At 39.4% G+C, this 18,247-nt stretch overlaps 1 protein-coding gene and 1 long non-coding RNA gene across 2 annotated transcripts in view; both read right to left on the reverse strand.

Moving 5' to 3' along the window:
* The window catches only part of GPRIN2 (G protein regulated inducer of neurite outgrowth 2), an 80,454-nt gene extending 76,576 nt beyond the window's left edge, over window positions 1-3,878 (reverse strand). Inside the window, exon 1 of the mRNA XM_075217003.1 lies at window positions 3,690-3,878. The gene's annotated coding sequence lies outside the window, so the exon portion shown is untranslated. The remainder of the gene's footprint in view (window positions 1-3,689) is intronic.
* Window positions 3,879-11,085: 7,207 nt separating this feature from the next.
* Window positions 11,086-15,622, reverse strand: LOC142161416 (uncharacterized). The gene is made up of 2 exons (XR_012693393.1): window positions 12,320-15,622; window positions 11,086-11,603 (listed from the first exon to the last, which is right to left on the reverse strand). It is a non-coding gene; the product is annotated as an uncharacterized LOC142161416 (long non-coding RNA).
* Window positions 15,623-18,247: the final 2,625 nt, after the last annotated feature.

An 18,247-nucleotide genomic window follows, 5' to 3' on the forward strand; every position in this document is an offset into this window, starting at 1 on the left:
ACTGCAATAATCAAAATAGCGGAACAGCATCAAAACTGTCTGTATAAAGAGAAAGACTGAAACAATATGAAAAGGCGAACAATTCAGTCAAGCTTCTATTTCTGTAACTGATTATAAATAAAAGAAAATAGTTGGTAATTATCTTTCTATGCATCCAATTATAAAATTCCATTCCAGACTAGGATGCAGATTTTCCCAGAATTTTTGTATGTTTCAGATCACAGAACAATGCTGTTCACTGGACTGAGGAGATGGTAATACAGTGAGCCAGAAAAACGATATATACACTGGCAGTGAAGGCTGAGCCGGGAGGAAAGCTGCACAAAGCGATCAGGTGATTGTCAGCTTAGTCAGTTGTAAGAAGGTCAGAAACAGCTGAGGGAAAGCACAAGCTCAGTGGAGACAGAAAGTCTTTTTAAGCCAGAAGGATATCTGATTTGCTCAGCTGCTCATGCGAATGTAAACAAAAACCTGTCTACTTTTATTAAAATAATAATATACTTTAAGGTTTTTACTTTCTCATGTTGTAGACTTAATCCATAAATATGCCACTCGTTGGTTGTCTAAATCATGATGTATCTATTGTTATTTATTTTTCTTTCTTTTTTCATTTTTATAGTAATACATAATACAATGTCACAGGGGAAATCAAGTGAAAATCTGATTGATAGATATATTTTATTTTACATAAAAACCAAGGGCTCAGGGACGGGCTGGCTGGACATCCAAAGTCCAATTTGGGTTGACTGGTGGTCCAATGGTGAACGCAGTGCAGGAAGCCTATGCAAGCTGCGCATGGGCGGCCACATCGCCTACTACGTGATACTGCCATATCATCCAATGATCGATTATTGGTACTACAGCTTGTAGTACCAATATTCTATCAATGGATAATGTAGTCACATCAATCAATATGTGATGGCAGCCAATGCATGGCCTGCATTGGCTACTTGCACCACTCTGATGACAGTGCTACATGGCTCCTCCCATAGACTACGAGAGCCTGTAGCAACAAATGACTGTGTGTGAGTGACGTGCCTGTGCGGCTGCGCTCTTCACATTATTGATGGGCCAGGGTGTCAGATTGACACTTTGTGCCCTGCCTCTGCTCCTCTTTCCAGTACCTGTTTACCCTCCGTTTAGGTTGTAAGCTCTTACGAGCAGAGCCCTCTTCCCTCCTGTCTCACTACCTATTACTTTTGCTCCAGCTACACTGGTGCTAGCTATGCTTGGGTCTTTTAGAGTTTTAATGTTACTTGTCTATTGTTCTGTACTGTTAATCCTTGTATGTTCTATTGTTTGTAATATGTGCGGACATCTTGTGGCTCCTTATAAATAAAAGATAATAATAATAATAATAGTAATAATAATAATAATTATAATAATAATAATAAGACGAATAATAATAAAAAGAGAAAATGAAGAGAAATAGAGAGAGAAATTACAATCACTTTTATTCAAGTAAGTGTATGATCAGTTTTTGTTTATATAATCCTTTCATTTTTATTGTTAAAAAAATAGCATAATTTGATTTTGTGCGAGCATAGATCATCATCGGTTCAAGTTTCATATAGATTGTTTTTTAACGTAAATTAAAGTTGTTTTAAATTACTAATGTATTTTTTTCCTCTTTATATTTATTAATTGTACAAATGCACATTTTGCGTGAATCGTTTAATAATCAAGGTTTGTTTTTGTTGCATTATTCATTTTCATTATTTTACATTTATCATTTATAATAATAAAGTACCATTGGGTTAAGCAACACTAAAATAGCTTCGTTTCTATAATGGTAAATATGCATTGTACCGAAAACCACCCTTTAAGAATTGGCTACTTATGGGCCAGTGCTGTGTGCTTGCCCCCTAGGCTAAAGTCTGCCAGCCAGCTCCTGCATGGTATATAAAGAATATCAGTACAACTTATTCAAGTCATTGCTTTTTAGCCTGTAATAGTCTTTTTCCTGAAAAAATGTAAACATAGCTGACATATGATTGTGCCCAGGCTATAGAGGTTTTATCAACATATCCTCTTCCTATATTGTTATAGGTTTACTGCATGACTTAAGGAGATATTAGAGTAACATGCGCAAAAATTTTGATATGGACATATGAATACTCTTTTTGTATGCATGCGCTGAATGAAATTGCCCATCTAATAAAAAAAACAGATGTATGCCCAACTCTACATGAGCCTCCTAATCTTCAGGTGTTTTAATACAGAAGTGCAAAAATGGTAGAGGTGACAGCTATTGGCCTGCTTTGTTTTCCTTTTAACAATATTACGCCAGGGTTCTGAACATTTGAAAATCTACTGAAGGTACAATCTCCATCCTTGAATGTTTTGGAGCTAAAGATAAGTTTTTTGCTAGCCTATATTTTATTTGGAATGAGAGTATTATAAGTGATTATAATCCTATTATGTATATCATTAGCTTAAGCAAAGGACAACTCGTCTGTTTAACACTTAATGATGTCTATATGATAGCCAAAATATCATCAAACATATTTTAATGTTCTTATCAGTGGTCAAAGTGGTTTGGTATACTTTGGTATGCCATACCACCTCTTCTCCTACTGCTATGATTATAAAACCATCAAATTCCATTTACTTACATTTTACATACTGCCGCTTCTAAATTTCGATACTGCCACTACTAAATTTTGATACTGTCACTTCTAAATTGTCCACACCCTCACTTCTAAATTTCCATTTCAACCACTGGTCCTTATAATAAATTACCCTTTACAGTTAATTAAGATACATAGGTTTTAGTCAACATTGCCTAATACATGTATTTAAAGTACTGTAGAAAGTGGAGCTAATGTATTACTTAAATATATCAAATTTCAAGACTGTAGATTAGTTGCTAAGTACGCATGGCAACTTAATTAGATTTAAATTGGTGTTCCGTTTAAACTTGCAATTGTTACGTTTTCTAAACTTTTCCGCTTATTAATGAAAGAGTCAGAAATGTCGAAACAATAAGACCTTTGTTTCCCTGTCTCAATCTGTGAAACGGTTAAATTACCAGTAATATTTGCATGCAACCCCAAATTGAACTATACATATGGTCTAAACACACAGCGTTGTACACACATCCATGTTACATTGTGTTTATAAACATTTATATAACACTGACCAAATAAGCAAGTTTAATCATTCAGTTTGATTATTTTAATCTCAACATGACAACGTCACGCAAAATTAAAAAAAATATATAAAAAAGCAATGCTCTTCCTCTATCTATACATCCAAAAATACGACACACATTAAAATATTTACACCACTGTTGTAAAATACTTTGAATTGGTTTATATATTTGTGTATCTTTTGTCACAAAATAGTGTGCAACCAGTATTCAGGTTTTACAATTGTGTCACAGCAATATGTACATATTAAATAATTAGAACTGTTATGCCACTTAGCTTGAAATTGGGGATTAGATTAATTTTAAAATATATTGTATATGCAGAGATTTTAGCTGCAACTATGCATAAAAGATCAGTAAAACAGACAGAAAAAATTAACATCCATCTGTTCAGTTCTTAAAATAAGAAGTAAACAGAACACAATCGAGAGCAAATGTAAAACAATAATATTTCTGTATCAAAAGGGTTGATCAGTTGGGGCAGTATACATCTGAGCCGAATTAACTCCTATTTGCTTAAAATTATAGTATTTCTTACCTTTAAGTTTTAGTGATGAGACAGTAGAGCCCTTAAGAGAGGGAATTCGCTTTGAAAAAAATATTCTCTGTGACAGCTGGAGCAATGTTCCTGAGGTTTGTTTTCTTTGATGAACAAGGAGCAGACAGGGAGTGAGTATCAGGCTGAGCACTTCTACAGGTGCCCACTGTCCCTCCTCTCTCCCACTCTCTCCTCTCTGTATTGCAGGGGACAAGATGGTATGACAGGAGGAGGGAGATAAGCTGAAGTCTCATCTGATTACAGGGAGGAGCATATAATGAAGACAAGAGTGGACAAGAAAGAGGTACAGGTCATGGAGACAAAGGAGTTTGAATGTTTCAAAACGATGTGAAAGTCTAAAGAAAAAAAAAAAACACATCTACATAATTTTCAATGTACATTTGTAAAAAGTTAAAATACAAATGAGCTCACTATGAAAAATTAGTTTATTATTTTGCACATAAGTTAAACACTGGTTGTTTTTTCATATAGCATACAAACACTTGATAGCCTTTTGTTTACACTGACATTTAAAGTTGATCTAGGACATGCCCTACTCCAACTATAAATCTGCCATCACATTTTAAATTTGCCTCCCCCTCCAATGCAACATGGTTTTGCCAAGGTGCAAAGTTACTTCCTTTTTATGGCTTTAATTTCCTTAATGAATCACGCCCTATATGTGTAAAAGAATGTCATATGTAAAACGTTGTCCTCCTCCGTGAACAATATTTTTTATAGCTTTTGTATAACTGCACAACTTAAATTTCTGAGTCTGGAGACAGTGCACTACTGCGCAATCTGCTCCTTGAAGATTGCACCAAACATATAGGGGCCTATTTATTAATGTTCGCATTTTATTCCACGTAAACTAAAAACTCTTACTGCCTCTTTTTGTTACGATAAGAGATTAATTTTTGTAGCGAATTATCATAAAAGTCATGCCAGGACAACACATTCAATAGGAGACTGTTCCGGCAAAGACTACAGTGAAGTATTAGCTTTGTTGATTGGTGATCGCAGTAGTGAAAAACTTTTGAGTTTTTCCTTAGCTGACTGTGCATGCACAGTCGGCTAAGTGAATAGTCAATAGACTATTGAGCAATATGTAACAACCCCTCACTCCCTATTTTGGCTCTAAACTTAATCCCTGGCAAATGCTTTTCTTTTTGCCAGTTTATTCAATTTACTCTGTTTTTGCTATGAGCTTTGCAATTGATTAAGAGTTATATACTGGTGTGTAAGTGTCACCATTATTCTCCTTGATTTATTCATATAGGCACAACTTGCTGTAAACATTCATGCCATCCTATATACATGGTCCATTTGGCATTTGTGAAAACTGCTATGATAATAATTGAAACTCTTGTCGTAGTTATCAAGATTTGAAAAAGTGCTTATGCTGAGCTTCTGTTAAAAGTAACTGGGGGTAGACATCATGGACATTTGTACATGTACAATTAGTTTGCAGGAATATATATGTGTCACGTTTTAACTAAGTAACAGTTATGGAACCCAGGATGTGATAAAGAATATAGGTGTTTATTGATCCAAATGCAGATAAATAGTATGAACCAAATAATGCTGAAACTGCAAGTAATACTGCAGATGCAGGAGGAATGGTTAGATGAAGAGGGATCCGGAGTAGTGATGTGAAGTTCAAGAGCACAGAAGAACCAGGAGACAAACCAAACTGAAAGGCAACAAAACAACAATGACCAGCACAGAAGAGGCAGAGAAACATGTATAAATAGGGAACACCCAGGTGCAGGAGATAAATAGTGACACAGGTTAACCCCTAGCAATAATAAAGGAAAAGGCACAATAGCAGCACCTCTGGTGAACAGAGGTACTGCCAAAATATATACAATGAACACAAATATAAAGTCCTATAATCCTGGAGGCAAGAGCTGCCAATGCAAACCAGCATGCAATGCAAAAGGCTGCATGCAAATTCTGACAGAATACTTCCACAATTCAGTGTGTCAAGTTGAGAATCTTGTCATGATTGTTTGGTTTGTTCCTTGGAGTTAAACTATTGAAAACTATAAGCTATGTAACATATAGGATGTTATTTCTATAAGCATTGGAGGACTGATTTTGAGTAACATCAAACTGTCACACCCATACAGCAAGATGGAGTAAACTATCAGATAATGCTGGCACAGGCCGAATCTGGGCACGGAATGTAACAAACCCTCCTTTCTTCACCAAGAACCACAGCAAGGTGGTATAGACTTCACAGCTGAAGGTTTGCAGTTTGCAGCCCCCGAATGGTCCACTATCATGATAGATGTAGCAAGGGGTGGTTAGATCCAAAAAATGTGATCAGCAAGCCGGAGTTTGGTTCACACAGGGGCAGTAAGCAGTACAAGGGGAGAAAACAAAAACGTAGTCAGCAATCCAAGTCCAGATACCAAGAAGGGCTGAGTACCAGAATGAGAATCCAAAACCAGAGTCAGGAACCAGCTGCCTCATATACTGGGAGTTCACTGGAAGCTTACAGGAAAAAGGAATGAGGAGAGCCAGACGTCCAGGAGGTAAACCTATTGCTCTGAGACTGATCTAGTGTTCGAACATCATTTATAGCTCCCGCTGCTGGAACGCTGAACTGCCACGTCAGCACAGAGCAAGCGAGAGGAGAGGACACACACCTAACAGCTGGAATGCTGGCACCACTCTGCGCATGCGTGCACCATTGGAGAAGACGGAGCGATCTCCGAGTGCAAGTTCCACACAACAGTGCCCCCTGATCTAGAGAGGGGAGGTAAGGAACTGGACCGTGATCCACTCCTCACAAACGTAAGTCTACCATCAACTATACATTGTTGGCTGTTTGGACTTCATTAACTGCTCGCTGCCGCGAGCACCAACTCCCATGTCAGAAGTAGAGAACTTAAAGCATCTGATAGACTCCTTTCAGGCTATTAGCCACTTTGCGATTTGCTGAACATTTCTGGAACATTTAACTGTGCCAGTCTGGCTGTGATAGTCCTTGTCCCCCTTGCGTTGGTTTTATAAAGGACTTTGCTTAAATATAATTGGGAACCTTTCCCGCTGCCACAGATTTTGAGAATTTTATATATTATATATTTATAATTGAGATTTATGTCCAGTTGGTATTTATATTTATGTTCTGACCAGAAACATCTGTGTTAATTGTACATAATAAAACATAAACATCTGTACACTACATTATCACAACGCAGAGGAATTCTTTATATCATCAAGAAAAAGCCAAAAAGGTAGTCAGTCCTGACAGTCAGTCTCTCCCACACTCAATGCTGGCGAATCTCCTGCCACCAATCTGGTGGCAGTGTTCAGGTGTGAGCTCTGCCAAACCTCCACATTGTCCATGTGTCAGCTCTGCTAAATCTTTATAGTGTCTTGACTTCTGATCAATCTGCTTTTGCTTTGTAGCCTCATGACCCATTTGCACCCCATGAAATCCTGTAATCTGAGGTCTTTGATGCTGCCAATCCTCTTGAAACCTGTGATGCTGCCCATCCTCCTGGGATTTTTGATGCTGCCAATCCTCCTGAGATCTTTGATTCCATCCATCCTACTGAGATATGTTATGCTGCCCATTCTCCTGTCATCCAAGTTGATGTCACTTTACTGCCTCTGGTCCATGATGTCTTTCTACCCCAAAAGAAGTTATCAAGCAACTTATCAAACCCAACAGGCTTTACGTTAATAAAATTTCTGTTTTAAATAATACCAGAAAATCGTCTGCTTTATATAACTGCAGATTGCTATTTTTACCCCTATGTGTTATTTTTTGCCAAGTAGCCAGCCGAACAGCTGCTGTCACGTTTCTATTGACCCTCACAAGCATTTCCACTATGTTGTTAACCAAAATTTCAACCTCCTGATAAGAAAAATGCGGTTGGTATTTATTTACCTAGCTCTTGGCTTGAAGTGCCTGGTTGTCTGGAAAATGTTGTTTGGGTGGCAGGTGGCACTTGGTTTGAAGTGCCTGGTTGTCTGGAAAGTGTTGTTTGGGTGGCAGGAGGCACTTGGTTTGAAGTGCCTGTTGGTGATTTTACTTCATAGTTATAGGTTTATATAGACTTTTTGTGTGCTTTTTTGATAAATAGTCAGGGTTAGACTTGTTTTTACTATCTTTTATACTATAACTATTTATGCAAAAGGTAGGACTAAACTAGTCTCGGACGGTTTTCCCACCCTTTTATTATATCATATTTACACAGGTGGGGTTAAACAAAGGTCAGCCAGTTTTCCCTGTTTTTTTCATATATGAACAAGGAATAGGACAAAGAAAGTTTTTGATGCTTGTTGATGTAATTTTTTTTACAGTTAGTACACGGGGCTGTCACATCAACATGGCAGCCTGATAGAGACAGATGTGCTCATGTGTCTGAGAGGGATGGTTAGAAGGGGTATTTGACTTAAAATGTGTGATGAACCTGAGTTTAAATTTGTTAATTTTAGCATGAAAGCAATATAACATTATAAAATATGTTTCCACGCATTTGTTAAAACAGTCCTTAACAATTGATCCTGTTAGATCTAAAATTCTGACCCAAGTCTGCCTGTGGTGTCAAGTATATCTGGAAGCGCTTCAATCAGCTGGAGAGAATTGACACAGACCAAGTTCTGTATACAAGGAATATTCTCTAGTTTATTGATACAAAGATACAGGTTTTTATAGGCTACTGAATAAATGAATCCTACGTCATATGCATACAATAGTTTATACCACTAGTTTATGAGAAGCGCTACTGATTAACTTTCTCACGTATTCTTGAGGTGTTTACTTTTCTCCCCCTTCTAAGGACAGATGAGCCTATTATCTCTTATCTCAAGGGGAGTTGGAGATATGCTATGTGCAACACCATGGATACAGTTCCCATACTACCAGCTGGATATGAAGCTCATTATTGTTTTCATAACTGGTTACATTCTTCAGGTGTTCCCTATTAGTTCAACTTCAAGGCCATAGGCTCACATATTGCAAAACTGCAAGTTAACAGAAAAATGAATAATCTCTTCTAGCAAATAATATTTCTATACAAGTTACAATAAAATGGCTGAACAAAGGCCTTATGAGGCCTTAACAAAAAATCATATTTAACATTTCCCATCTTTTATTCAATTTTCGACCCTTTCTCCTCCTACCTACCTAATCCTATCTATAGAACCACATTCTTAATAAGCAGGTACTTATACACATGTAGGAGGCCACATGCATAGAGTTGGTCCCCTTAGGAATCTGTCAACTCATCCCCCACTAATAAGCCTGTGATCCTCCCTGTCCTAACTTGATTTATGAGGAGATGCATTTTGGCAAATGTCCATGTCTAGAAAAGATGGTTTCTTAGAAGATGGTTTCTTAAAAGATGGTTTCTTAGTAGGTAGTTAATGAGTCTATAGTAGTTCTGCAGGCCTTGCATGTCCTTTGTTCAATCTTTAGTAGTTTCTTGTTGCAAACTCTGCAGTTCTTTGGCTTTGCTAGTCCAAATAATTCATGACACTCATAGTCTGGTCAGGTTTCAGAAGTAATTTCTGTGATCATCAGAGGTTCGGGATTTTCAGTGGTTCCCTTTTTGGAGAGACAACAATCAAGTGTCAGTAACTTCTTAATCAGCCATATATTTAGTTTCATTATCACCTATACGATCAACAGGATTGCAAAACCATTTGCTACTAATGCCAATATTTCCAATATCCAACATGAATCATTACTGACAACTTTACCAATGAGGTTATGCATCTGCACAAAGACATTTTCAGAGTTTACTCTACTATGAGTGCAAATTGTTGAGCACTCCTTCCCATATGTTTCTCACAGTGGCATAGGCAATATGTCACTTAACTGTCTGTTTCATACTGGGTTAGGGAGGCCTTAATCCCTACTTCAGTCACAATTATTCTGGCAAGACATATCAATACAATGAGACGGTCATTTCTATTTATCAGAACAAGACTCCCCTGATTTGAAGACTTTGCAGTGTTATGCGTGAATCCAGGTGTCTCTTTCCTGTACTTTCACTGCCATGGGAGTCGTCAACAGGACTTGATAAGGACCCTTGTATCTGGGTTCAAGACTTCTCCTGATGTGCTTTCTCACGACCACCCAGCCCCCCAGGGTGCAGTTTATGGGTACCTGTATCAAAATTAGGGTTTGCAATGGAGGAGAATATTTGACCATGTATTTCAGTTAGTTGTTTCTATAATAAGGCAACATAATTCAACAAATCACTATATACATGGTGTAGTTGCTATGGAAAATAACAGCCTGTTCTGTTTGCTGTGCCAAACAATATCTCATATGGTGTTAAACCTGTGTCTTTCCTAGCAGTATTTTTTACTGAGTGCAGGTAAACATGAGATCCATGGCAGACCTGTTTCAGCCATTATTTTCTGCATTTTCAATTTCAGTGTACCATTAAGGCGCTCCATACATCCTGAACTTTGGGATCTGTAGGGGGTGTGATAGTTTCTGGAATCCTTGCCCCGTAAAGTGTATCCCTCTGTCACTTACAATGACCTCTGGTACACCATATCATCAGATTACCTCATTCGCAATTTTCTTGGCTAATGCTTTAGCATTTGCTTTTCTATACAGCCATGTCTCCAGCCAGTGACTAAAGAAGTTGACACAGACAAGCACATTCTCAAAGCCCGAGCATTTGGGAAGTTATAAAGTCTATCTGTATCCTCTTATAGGGATATTATGTCTGGGGTGTGCTTTTCCATAGGACAGACTTACTCGGGTTACTTTGTGCACAGACTAGGCATTCTGCCACTAACGACTGTGCTGCTTGGGCGAACCCTGGTACTATCCATAAGCTGCTAGTGAGTACAACCATAGCATCTTTTCCCAGATGCACTTTCTCGTGTGCTATATTGGCCATAATGGGATAAACTACTTTTGGCAGACACAAACGCTGACCTTTACACCACTCCTTGCACTTCTAGTGCTCCATGTATTGCCCAAGTCTTTTTCTTATTTTCTGTTGCTTGTCTTTCCATAAGTTGGAGTGTGCTCTGGTCAAACAGGGGTCAGGGGGTCACCATGTAAATAGACTCCCCTTGGGGTACTGGGGCTATGGCGGCTTCTCGTGCGGCCTGGTCTATTTCACTTAGCTTCGGGGGTAGTATCTCTGTGTGTGTCTTCACCTTCATCACTGTTTGGAGGACAGCTGGAATGCAGTGAACAGTGCCCTGGTATGTTCATCATATTGACTGGTTTGCTTGCTGAACCCATAAGGTCCCTACTTTTCCATACAGGGCCATAATCATGCGCAATTACAAATGCATAACTTGAATCAGTGTAAATATTTACTCTTTGTCCTTTTTCATATATGCATGCAAGTGTCAGGGCCTTTAGTTCAGCTTCTTGTGCTGACATGTGACTCGGTAGAGTCTGTTGAATCACTATTTCTGTGTGTGTGGTTACAGCACACCCTGTATACGGGACAGGATCTATGTGATAGTGTGAACCATCTACAAAAAGAGTGATGTCTGCATCTGGTAATGGTTTATCTTTAATGTGAGATAAAACCAGAGATTCTTGTTTCATTAGTTCTATGCAATCATGTTCAGAAAAATTTTGTTTGAATTTTTTTTTTCCTTTCTTTCTGTTCAAGCTGGAATGGAATTCCCCCAAATCCCTAGGGTAACCCCAATATATACAGGTACTTCTCCCATCTTTTGAAACTTGCTGCAATAAGGCAGCAGGATTCAACATTGTGCACTGCTTAAGTGTAACGTTACTGGGAGTAAGCAGTGCTACTTCATTAGGATAGGCTTCAGTAAGGAGCATGTGGAATCCAAGGAAAAGGTTCTTGGTTTCTGAGTTCCACAAAGTTTACACTCATTAGATGGAGTGTACAGTACAACGGTTAAGACAGATGTGGTAACTTTAATTCTTCTGGAAGAGAAACACTTAGCTTAAATAACCTGTTAATAAGCCACATCATCAGTTCTATTAGTGTATATAATAATGTGTTGGGCCACAATACTCACAAACACATTCCTGCATTGGGTGTAAACCCCTGTAGTCATGGGTTGCTCTTTTCTTTATTTGGTTGGGTTAAACTTTCATATTAGAATTTTCTAATTATGTATAATGATCTATACATTACTATGGGCCTGAGTCTGGTTCTTCCAAACTTGGCTTTCCTTTCTAGTCTAGTACACATCTACAGCGCACAGCAAAGGAAAATAACGTGTAATCTATATTCCTCCTGCTAATATCAATGAACTCCCCTCTCTGGTCTCCCTTGGACCTTTAGAAAACTTAAAATACAGTTTACTCAGATTCCCCTTGTCTGAAGGTCTTAACATATATCTGTGAACATGAGAGGCTCTGGGGCCTCTTGTGCTTCCTTTTTTTTTTTTTTTTTGTCTTCTAATAAAAAAGGAAAGGGAGGAAGAAAATACACAGTGCGCTCGGCAAGTGTTATATGTCACTCATTTCACAATAGGAGGGAATGTCCTTTGTGCTGTATATCTTCATACTTAGTAAATCTGGCCGGTAACAAATGTTTTGCTTGTGCTTGGTTTCTGTCACAACGTACGATACCGTTAAGGTAACTGGGTGTCCTAGCACAATATCTATACTCTTTTCAAGCACTAAAGCAGAGTAGTATGCAAGTGACCTTAGCTTGCGACCATGTATTTGTGTCAGTACTCCTTGTACATGTGCACTGACTTCATAACAAAGTAATGTGAAAGGCTTGTCATAATCTGGCAAAGCCAGTGCTGGCGCTGAAGTTATTTCAGCTTAAAATTGGTTAAACATTTGGTTCTGCTCAGAGGAGAGTATAAATGGCTTGCTATGATCCAGAAGTGCTAATGCAGGAGCACATACAATTGCTCTTAAAGTCTTAAATCTTTTTCATTTCTGTAAAAATATAGAATTCCCATCAATGCATTACCATACCCACAATAAAAAGAATTATTTACAGTATATGACAATTATAGCACAGTAAATAAGGGCAGTAAATGTCTTTACAAACACTGATTTACTCAAAACTGTAATGAGGATACAAATAAAAACCTTTTGCTTTCTGCACATACAGAAAAACCACCTAGTTCATGCATTTGCTATGCGAATAGCACATAAACTCTAATATCTCTTTCCAAAACAGGGTAATCATTACTCAGAAGAGTTTACGTTATTTAAATCCTTCATTAGTTTATACTTATGTTTGTTGTGGTGCAAAGATGGTGCATTGGAAGTTAAATCAATGCAATCTGGATTGCCTAATGGGTCTTTGCAGCTGGAGACCTGTGAATAAAAAAACTTTTGCATAGAGATTAACATTTATTTACTAGGAATTACTGTAACTGTAACATGCGTGTATACTGTTATCAGGTAACCAGTGAACAGCTGCTAAAAGCTTAACTGTGACGCTATGCGTTCCATGCCTTGATTTCCTCAAAGGGGCAGTCCCTAATTTCACAAATAGAGAATGTCAAAGTGACGAGACCTGGGCGAGTGTTCAAAGCCACTCCTTTCTTATCATCTCTTAGTACAGCCCTTTTAAATGACACTAATTAAATTTCCGGGTTTAGAAACATTCAATCTGGAATCTTGGTTCCAAGTATTCAACCATTTTAAAAGCAGCACTGTCTCATAAATCAGAGTACTCTCGTTAGACACAATACATTGTGTCTGTAAATCATTCAACATTTTCTCAACAAAATCTCTCTCCCGTGACCAAATATTCACACATATTTCTAGATTCTGTGATTTTCGTGTTCAAAGTAAAAATATATTCACTTAAGTCTCGCTCACAGACGACATTTTATCTCGTAACATTTCTTTAAAGGCATAACAAAACCCTCCTGATTTCTGAGAACATTCATCAGCGCCATTTTAACACAGATAAAAACAGCATGTAAGCTCACTCCCACAATTCTCAACTTCATTAAAGAGAAAGCTATATTTCTGAACTTCAGAAACAAAATTATTTTGTTCAAATACAGAAACGGCTTGTTGGATCCCAGCCAGCTTTGTTCTGACACTAGTACTTATAGTGATAATGTACATTATTTACAATCTTGTCCGTGCAATCGGACCAAACATTTTAAAACTTCTTTTGTATCTTTTTAAAAGCTTATCATTAAGCAATGAATGTACAACTTTTTCAACCTTGAAACATGTCTCTTGTAAAAAACGGACAAGACAGACAAACATTGTGATTTAAAGTAAATCAAACATCTCCCTTATAGAGCACTAAGACAGAGAACAAACAATGTGAATTATCACGGATCTCTCTCACACGCAGTAAGACGGAGACAAAACTCACATACAGAGAAAGAAAACTTAACTGACATCTTCCAGCCTACTGCTGTGGAACTACAAGTCCCAGCATTACACTAAATACAAGTTAGCTTCAACATGTTATCATCAATCAGCACTCCGGACACATTTTTTCAATTTTACATACATTTATAATATACAACCTACTTGATTCATTATTCAGCTTCCGATGCATTTAGCATATCCACATATATTTCGACTTTTCAGATCTCTTAACTTTCCTGTGCCACCTCAAACAATCTCTTGGGGTTTGATCTCAATACCCCTTTGTTCTTGTCACATTACCACTTGCAACACCTTTGTTTCTCCATCCACACATATCTTTGGCTATCCCCGCTTTCTTGAAAAATTCCCTGCAGACCTTCTACTCCCCCATTTCCTTAAGTCTTTGTGCATCATATCTATGAGGGAGCTGCTGTCATTTGTTTACTATCTATATTACTCGTATTGACAGTATTCTGTTGAGTCCAAATCGGGACTCTTATCTAGTTTCTGTGGGTTGTCCTTGCACTGGACGTCCCGTTCTGTGGACTCCTTGTACTGGATGTCCGTGCTAAATAGCTTCTTTGACAGTATCTGGGACGAAGGTCTTTTGGAAATCTCTCTTACACAATTTGGGCAGATTACAGAATCTCCCTTCTTTGATATACCTCTGGGGATGGTGTCTAAAATGTTCACTCAATGTTCAAAACAATAACTCTCTAAATCCCTCTATTCCATTACATGCTTCTTTGATCAATGTCTTATGTGACTTTTATGCTTTATACATCATACATAGGTACAAACACATGCACTCAAAATTCAATCATCTTTCAAAAATCTAATCAACAATACAATTACAGTAAACAAATTGGGTTAATACTGTATTATATTAATCAGATGATACTTGAGACTCACAAATTCGCGTGTCAGGTGCCTCAGACAGACATGAGGTGACCCAGACTAGGAAGACCAACGAGTAGAAATCTACTGACCGCGGATGTTGGGGTTCAATGTGCTGGGAAACCTCCGTTGTCTGTCTTGTAGCCTGCTGGACAGCGAATCTCTGTGGCGACCTCCAAGTTGTTAGATCTAAAATTCTGACCCAAGTCTGCCTGTGGTGTCAAGTATATCTGGAAGCGCTTCAATCAGCTGGAGAGAATTGACACAGACCAAGTTCTGTATACAAGGAATATTCTCTAGTTTATTGATACAAAGATACAGGTTTTTATAGGCTACTGAATAAATGAATCCTACGTCATATGCATACAATAGTTTATACCACTAGTTTATGAGAAGCGCTACTGATTAACTTTCTCACGTATTCTTGAGGTGTTTACTTTTCTCCCCCTTCTAAGGACAGATGAGCCTATTATCTCTTATCTCAAGGGGAGTTGGAGATATGCTATGTGCAACACCATGGATACAGTTCCCATACTACCAGCTGGATATGAAGCTCATTATTGTTTTCATAACTGGTTACATTCTTCAGGTGTTCCCTATTAGTTCAACTTCAAGGCCATAGGCTCACATATTGCAAAACTGCAAGTTAACAGAAAAATGAATAATCTCTTCTAGCAAATAATATTTCTATACAAGTTACAATAAAATGGCTGAACAAAGGCCTTATGAGGCCTTAACAAAAAATCATATTTAACAATCCCCAGGAACAATAATAAATATCTTCACAAAACAAGCAGAATAAAAAAAAAATATATATAGAGCTTGAATTTGGCTAGTATGTACTCTAGAAGAGTGCATGCACGTCAACTGACGGGGAAGTTACTGTTAATATGGGGGACTCACCTGGGTGCCCGGAGCCTGGTGAGTCCCTTCCGCTTGGTGCTGGGGCCTCGGCAGTGAATCCAGGGGGATTCGCTGCTGGTGGTCTGATGACCGGGACATTGAGCCAATTAGGGATCACTGCTCAGCCATTTGAAATTGCGATGATGCCGTGTGACGTTGGCATGCTGGTGGCTATTGAAGCCAAGGTGCCCTGCACCAATTGTTCAGTTGTCAGCAGAGCAGCAACAGAGAGGAGGTTGTGGGACATCCCAACCTGGAAGAAATTAAGAGAGAAGTCAAAGATGACGTCTAAAGCAGTAAACCCTTATAAGTGCTAACTGCGTCCCTACTAAAGAAGAGAATGAGCAGCCAGTCAACATTGAAGACATCGGCAAAGGAGAAGACACTGTGGCTGAGCCTTGAGAATGACAGCAGTGTGGCAAGCAGTGGGGAAGATGGTGCCCAGAACCAGGTAAGGCCCCTGCGGGCACCTCCTCATCTGGGCCTGTGCCCTTTCTCTTTCCTAAGCATTCCTGGCACAAAACTCGAGCAGCAAGTAGGGTTTGGTAGGAGAGCACTGAGTCCCCCCATAAGAGAGAAGTGAGTCCCCCAAAAGAAGAGGCTTGAGGTATCACTGAGAAGGTGAGTAGGCCTGAGGTACCACTGAACTCCACTGAGCAGGTTAGTAGGTCTGAGGTACTACTAAGGCCCCATTATACAGGTTCAGAAGCCTGAGGTACTATTGGACAGGCTCAGAAGCCTGCTGCCACAGCTGGTCAACTGAAGGCTGGTGCAACCAAGTCAGATACAGGCTGAAATCCTGTGGACCCAAAGTAAGATCAGGATTAGCCTGTGGTTTTGTTGAACTTAGGTATTTGGTAGCAGCAAATGAGATGTGTCCTACCGATCCAGGACCGGGACTGGTCTGTTCCCCTGGAGTTTAGAAAGTGACCATTTGTGTGTTGGTCACTCTGCAGTGGTAGGTAGGTTTAATCGGATCCCGGGGCTTCTGTAATTTGCCCTGAATTTTTCACTGCACAGTAGATGACAGGGTCAACCAGTTGGCAGTGCAGTACTATCCCTTGCTTGAGTCCTAGCAGTCAAGGCTGTTGGCTTCAATTTGAGGTGCACAGATTTGCATTCCAGCAATCAAGGTTAGTGGTTCCACTTCTGTGCTGTGTGTTCCATGCAGTGTGGGAAGGTGAACTCTTCCTAATCGATGGAGGAATAGTCTCCCATGTAAATAACAGAGTTGTAATTGTTTGTAAGTTTTGTCCTGTTAGAAGAGGGAAAGCAATGCTAGAAGCTTAGCCTGGGATTTTCCCCTACAGGTACGAGGAGTCAGGCCCCATTAAAGGTAGGCTCCTGGTATACCCTTTCTCATCCACGTATCCTGCATTGGTGCTTTGGAACTGTGTGAGGTAGTCTTGGGTAGTGCACAACACTAGCGAGTTGTAAGTTGTGCAGTATCTGGTCACATAGACTGTTGAAAGGATCAGGGACTGACTGTTGTGTTATAGCTACTATAGATGTGGGTCGTACATACTAGCCGGAAGATAGAGTTTTGGTTGGACTGTCTTCCTCGCCCTCTTCTAATAGGTGCTGATAAACGGAGCGTTGATGTAGTGGTGAAACTACCATTGGTGCGGCAGGTGCCCTGCACCTGGGCCCATGGAGATAATGGGTCCCACTGCATGGCAGATGCAGAGGGTCAAGGGCCCCAGTTCCCTCCTCCCTGCCTCCTGGCACTGGAGCCCACATCTTGATAGTTCCCCCTCTGAATGGATGAGTGCTAAGAAAAGACACTGAGTCCTGGTGAGTATCACCTTCCTGTGTCGGTCTTGCTCTTGGCAAGAGCTTTCACCAGTACAGTGGTGAGTAGTGGTGAGTAGAATACTCAGGCGGGATTTTTCCTTGTCCCAAGTATTCATGCCCAGGTCCAGAGCAACTTGTCAGAACGATGAGAGGGGTATAGAAAAGTGTCTATCTATCACATCCGTCCCGTTGAACATTTTGTTATTCTTCCGTGAGTACTCCTGCCTTCCGGTGACATGTCTGGTTTTCTCCCTAGGTGTGGTGTGGTCGCAAGCGCTAGAGGGGTGGTGATCACCCAGGGACTCGTGCTTGGTATAGTAGGATTATTAGTCCATCATCTCCTGCAGGGGTTACATTACACTATGCGGAGTTGTAGTGGGGGTAGTTTAGTGAAACAAGTGAAGGGAGAGCACTCTAATATTGGGCTGGGGAGAGGTGAAGGTCAGCAGGGACACCAAATCCCTGAGACATGCAGTAAGGACCGGCATTATAACTACACAGCTCAGGACAGGTACAACAAACTACTCTCTTTTGATCTACAAGGGCTACTGTAGCTTATTTCCGTGACATTTGAATGTGTACTGACACTAGAATCAGACATAGACTGCATGTGGAGTCATTTCAAGGAGAGAAGAATTTACTTATTGTATTTCCATTCTACAATGAAATGTGATGCATC

Source organism: Mixophyes fleayi, chromosome 6 (assembly GCF_038048845.1).
Source record: "Mixophyes fleayi isolate aMixFle1 chromosome 6, aMixFle1.hap1, whole genome shotgun sequence".
NCBI lineage: Eukaryota > Metazoa > Chordata > Amphibia > Anura > Limnodynastidae > Mixophyes > Mixophyes fleayi.